We start from the raw sequence: 5,015 nt of genomic DNA, 5'->3' as shown, positions 1-5,015 counted from the left end.
ATCCGGAACACAAATATTCACTATGGGTTTTTGTTTTTTTTTTTTTGGTGGGGGGTGTAGGTACTGGGTTTAAGCTCAGAGACTCTCACTTGCTAGGCTGGTACCCTGCCACTTGAGGCACACTTCTAGCCTTACTTTTTCCTGGTTATGTTTTTGGACATGGAGTCTAGTGAGCTTTTCTACCTAGACTAAACCATAAGTTTTGAACTATAATTCTCCAGCTCTCAGGCTCTTGAGTAGTTAAGATTATAGTTGTGAGCCACTGGAATCCAGCTACAATGCACATGTTTCCTTAACATATTAGAAGCTGTTCTAAATACTACAAACATCTGTCACAATTAAAGTTCTTGCTAACCTAGCACTATTAGTATCGTATCTACTATAAATGATACAAAATTGTACCAACAATTTCTATTGAGCTCTAGATAATAAGCTTGGATACATTCATTATATCTTTTTTGGGAGACTTCAGATTCAAAAGTTGTGCCTTTTAGCTTTTAAACAATTTTCATTTTCATGATATACAGGTAGTACTACCATATGCCCTAAGAAATCAAGAAAATAAAAACATAACACTTAGCTTTTTGTGAGCATAAGATTTCATCAAGGACATATTATTATCCCTTGGCTTCCTGATTGACTGGTACATTGATAACTGATTTATTTCTATTTGCAATGGTTATGCATTTTCCCTTCACAAGATGTCTTTGTGGCCACATTTATTTATTTATTTATTTATTTATTTATTTATTTATTTATTTATTTATTTATTTTGGTGTGTAGGTAGAAGGAAAGAAAAAGAAGGAACACATGGCAGAACTGGAAGGCAGATGTCACAGGCTTTGCTGCCACTGGGCTAAGCTCCTAGAGCACAGTTGGTGCATTGTCTGAGAGGAAGGACAAGAAGCAAGGGGCTTCTGTGACCCCACAAAGGAATGCTTCAGCTGGAATTGGTTTGGTCACAGATTTAGTCCATCATCCACAATACTAAATTCCTGTGTGGAAGGAGATGGCCACTGGCATTGATACTTGTTTTTGTATGTCATAGTTCAAAGTATCATACTATGAAATAGCTGCAGAATGGGCCTTGCAACATTTAGTCACAAAAAAGGCATTGATAATCACTCCACATAATCTTTGCAAAATCAGTGGAGTTGTGCTTTTGGAAATTCAAAATGGCAAAGGGCTCAAGATAGGTTCTTGATCTTTGGAACGGAAAACATGTTTTACTTCTACTCTGTTAACTGAACTCAATTAGGTTATTACTTTCTGAGTTGGTACATAAGCCATGAATTAGCCCACTGCCACCTTCCCTGACTAAATACTCAGTAAGGAAAATAGAATTATACAAAACATAATTTTCCTGAACCATTATTAAAACTGTCATATGAATCCCTTGTTAATAAGTATACTATAAATAATCATAATGCTAAAGAGTAAATACCCCCCCCCCAATATGTAAAGTCCTAAGCTCCTTAACATTTGGCTGTCACCTAAAGTGAAAGCCGTGTCTTTGTTAACTGTAATTCAGTTAAGAGAAGGCTCTAATGAATGAGGGTGGGTTCCTAGTCACTAGGTGTCTTTTTAAAATAGGTACAATACAGGTATCTTTTTAAAAGAAGGAAAATTTGGACACAACTTGGTATCTTTTAGGTATCTTTTTAAAATAGGTATCTTTTAAAATAGGTATCTTTTTGCATAACAACAACAAAAAGCTTTATTGAGTTACAAATTTTAAACGGATTACTTAATTTAAAAATGGGATTGTTTTAACTTTATTATTGTACTCATTCTTTCAAAAATGTATTTTAGGGCTGGGGATATAGCCTAGTGGCAAGAGTGCCTGCCTCGGATACACGAGGCCCTAGGTTCGATTCCCCAGCACCACATATACAGAAAACGGCCAGAAGCGGCGCTGTGGCTCAAGTGGCAGAGTGCTAGTCTTGAGCAGGAAGAAGCCAGGGACAGTGCTCAGGCCCTGAGTCCAAGGCCCAGGAATGGCCAAAAAAAAAAAAAAAGTATTTTAAAATGATTGAACAACACTAACAAAGTAGATGTGTGGTACCATGGACCCAATCAACAACATGGACATTTCAGTGTTGTTTTCTGTATCTGTTAAAATGATGTGCAGTAGAAACAGAGGAAGATAGTATGTGGGTACAAGGGTCTCTCCACAGTTGTCTGAGAGGAAGTCTCAGCGTGATAAATGGAGACTTTGCCTTTAAGAGAGCAACTATCCCAAGGAAGCATGTAAAACCATCATTTCTTATTCCTGAGAACAAATGGTACAAACTTAAAAGCAAAACTTCATTGTAAGATCTATACTGTAAAACTACTTTCTATAGCCCATGTTTTCTGTTCATTCAACAATCTCATTCATCATATGACAGGAAAGTCAGCATGTAAAACTACCTTCTATCAATCTCCACTAGGAGACTACAGCTTTAATGACTTATATGATCCTTATGTTTAATTTTTGGTCAGTATAGATTTCCAAGTCAAAATCAAGTCAAGAACTGTTTACAAAAGCTACATTATACTAAAATGTAACAGTTTCTTCCCAGTATTCTTCCTATGAGGAGAAAAAAAAATCCATCAGAAGTTTTTGCCTGTGAGGAAATTCATGGAAAAGCCTACCAAACATTAATCCTTCTACAAAACTAAATATATTGCAAAGCCAGACAGGTAAATAAACAATAAAAACAAATGATTTCAACAAAGTCGTTCTGAGAATAAAATCTATAAAGAATAGTTAATAAACATGTATGAGAGATATAAGAAATGATGATCATGGTTAGTTACAGATGCAAAATAATATTCAAGGATTGTGAATATTAAGTTCAAAAATCATATACTGGTTCAAATATATACAGTTTTGATAAGCTGGTCAAGTACTATTTGAATACATACCATATTTGGTAAATCTAATATTATATTACCTTTTCTCCTCTTAGGTATATACCAGTTATGAAAAACAATGTTTTTTCTATTTAAGTAACAATAACAGAATTTCTACTGTACATGTGTGCATGTTTTAGACTGAAAAGTTAACATTTACTTTAGGAAGAAAAAAATAATATAATTGCCAAAATTTTAGTTGATAGAAGTTTAATATCAATCTACTTACAAAAATGAAAAAAGAAGTTTGAAACCAACATACCAGTATTGGGACCTCCCTACTAATCTGAAATTACAGAAGGCATTTGAGGAAGGGAAGTTAGGTCACAAACAAAGACTAACCCAAGGGATGTAGGAAATATGCTGCTTTAAAAATCCAACTTGCAGGAAAACTAGTTACTTGGTTTAGTTTTAAAGCTAATTACAAAATCCATTTTCTTAATGGTCCAGATATTTTGCCAGTCCATCCAACTCAACAGAACTTCCATCCATTTCCACATTCGTTACAGACAACAAATGTTGTCATTGGTTCATCTGCACTACGAGTTTGCACCTGTGTGTAAGTACACACAGGTTCTTCTTTTTACATTTCTTTTTACATTTGGCACATGTGAATAAGTCAGTCTGAGTTCCGCCTGTCTTGGCCATCTGATGCTCTCTGATGGCTTCTCTGGTCAAGTTTTTCCTCATCTCTTTTAGCTCATCACTAGCCATTTCCTCTGCTGTCATTCTAGCAAATGAATCAGGAGAAATACTGCCACACAGTACGTTTTTCCTTAAGTTTGGATTCTTTGCATCTTTCAGATTTGATATCCTACTTTGTACTCTATTCTTGTATTTCATTTCTGTATTCCTTATTTCTTGATATATAGCTTCCTCGATCTGAGGTCCTAGTTCTTCTTCATCAGCTCCAATAGCAACATACTCATCTCCTGTTCGAAGAGCTGCAGCAAGCATCTCGCTCCACTTTAATTGTACAGAATCAGAAGTGCTTGGTGCCCGAGGAAAAGATGAAACCTAAGTATCTCGAGCATTTGCCTCATCCTTTCTGCTGCTTATGTTGCCACTGGAACTACTTTCCTCTCTTGCTTCAGGGCTGTTCTGGGATGGAATCGCAGGTTCTTTTTTCTTTTCCTCGGAGTCTTTATCGGTTGGTACAACACTCAAAAGTTTTAAGTGTTGTACCAAAGATCAAAAATCTAGTGAATGCTATAATTACAGGGTAGTTATTTCTCACATTCCAATTTCTGGAGCCATATTCTATGTTCTGTCTTTGTGTCTGAAGAGTCTTAGAGAAAGGTCTACACAGCCTAGAGAAGGCTCTGGATTCATTGTAAACTGGGAATTAGTCACTTCAACTGATGCTATCAGTTTGACAAATTAAAGGGGAGTAAAAAGTATCTGAAAACCCTTTTTTCATTTTAGGAATATGAGAGCACATATGTTCATGGTTAAATAGCACCAAAAGCCATAAAAATAACAGTTTCTTGTTTTAATCTAATGAATCAGTGTTATATTCATACAACTATAATTTTAACCAGAGTCCCAAATGAATTCTTTTAATTAAGTCTCTCTATTCTTTTTAAGATCACAGATATTTTATGCTAACTTTATGTAAACAGCTATAGCAGTTAGAATAATCTTAACAAAGTACTATTGATTTTGACTAAGTGTTATCTTTAGAGTTATAGTTTGTCATCAGCTGACATGAAAATTACACCATATTAATTCTAATGTCCAATTTCATCATACTAATACTAATGTTCAACTTCCCACTGCCTCTCTCTCCTTAAGGCAGCAGATCCTGAACTCTTCACTCACAGCAGTCTTTAACATGACCAGAAGTCAGCATGAGATTGATACAGAAATGTCTTCTGGACCTAAGCTTGTTGTATCCCCATCCTTTCCTAGAAATCTGAAATTTGAACCTGAGAGTTAAACTGCTATTAAAGAGACTAAAACTGAATCATGATATTGCAATATTCTAAGAATGATATCAAGCATGTCAAGCCACCAAAGTCCTGAGGGCTGTCCTGGTATGAAATTATTTTGTAAAGTATTCTGAATGACTATACAGAAATAAATAAAGCAAACATTAATTATGAAACCTAAGCCCT

At 35.2% G+C, this 5,015-nt stretch overlaps 1 pseudogene; it reads right to left on the bottom strand.

Moving 5' to 3' along the window:
• Nucleotides 1-3,087: 3,087 nt before the first annotated feature.
• LOC125345119 lies at nucleotides 3,088-4,734 on the bottom strand (annotated as a pseudogene).
• Between the last annotated feature and the right edge of the window lie 281 nt (nucleotides 4,735-5,015).

The sequence above is a fragment of the Perognathus longimembris genome, chromosome 2, assembly GCF_023159225.1.
Source record: "Perognathus longimembris pacificus isolate PPM17 chromosome 2, ASM2315922v1, whole genome shotgun sequence".
Taxonomy (NCBI): domain Eukaryota; kingdom Metazoa; phylum Chordata; class Mammalia; order Rodentia; family Heteromyidae; genus Perognathus; species Perognathus longimembris.
This window is presented reverse-complemented; position numbering and strand designations above follow the sequence as displayed.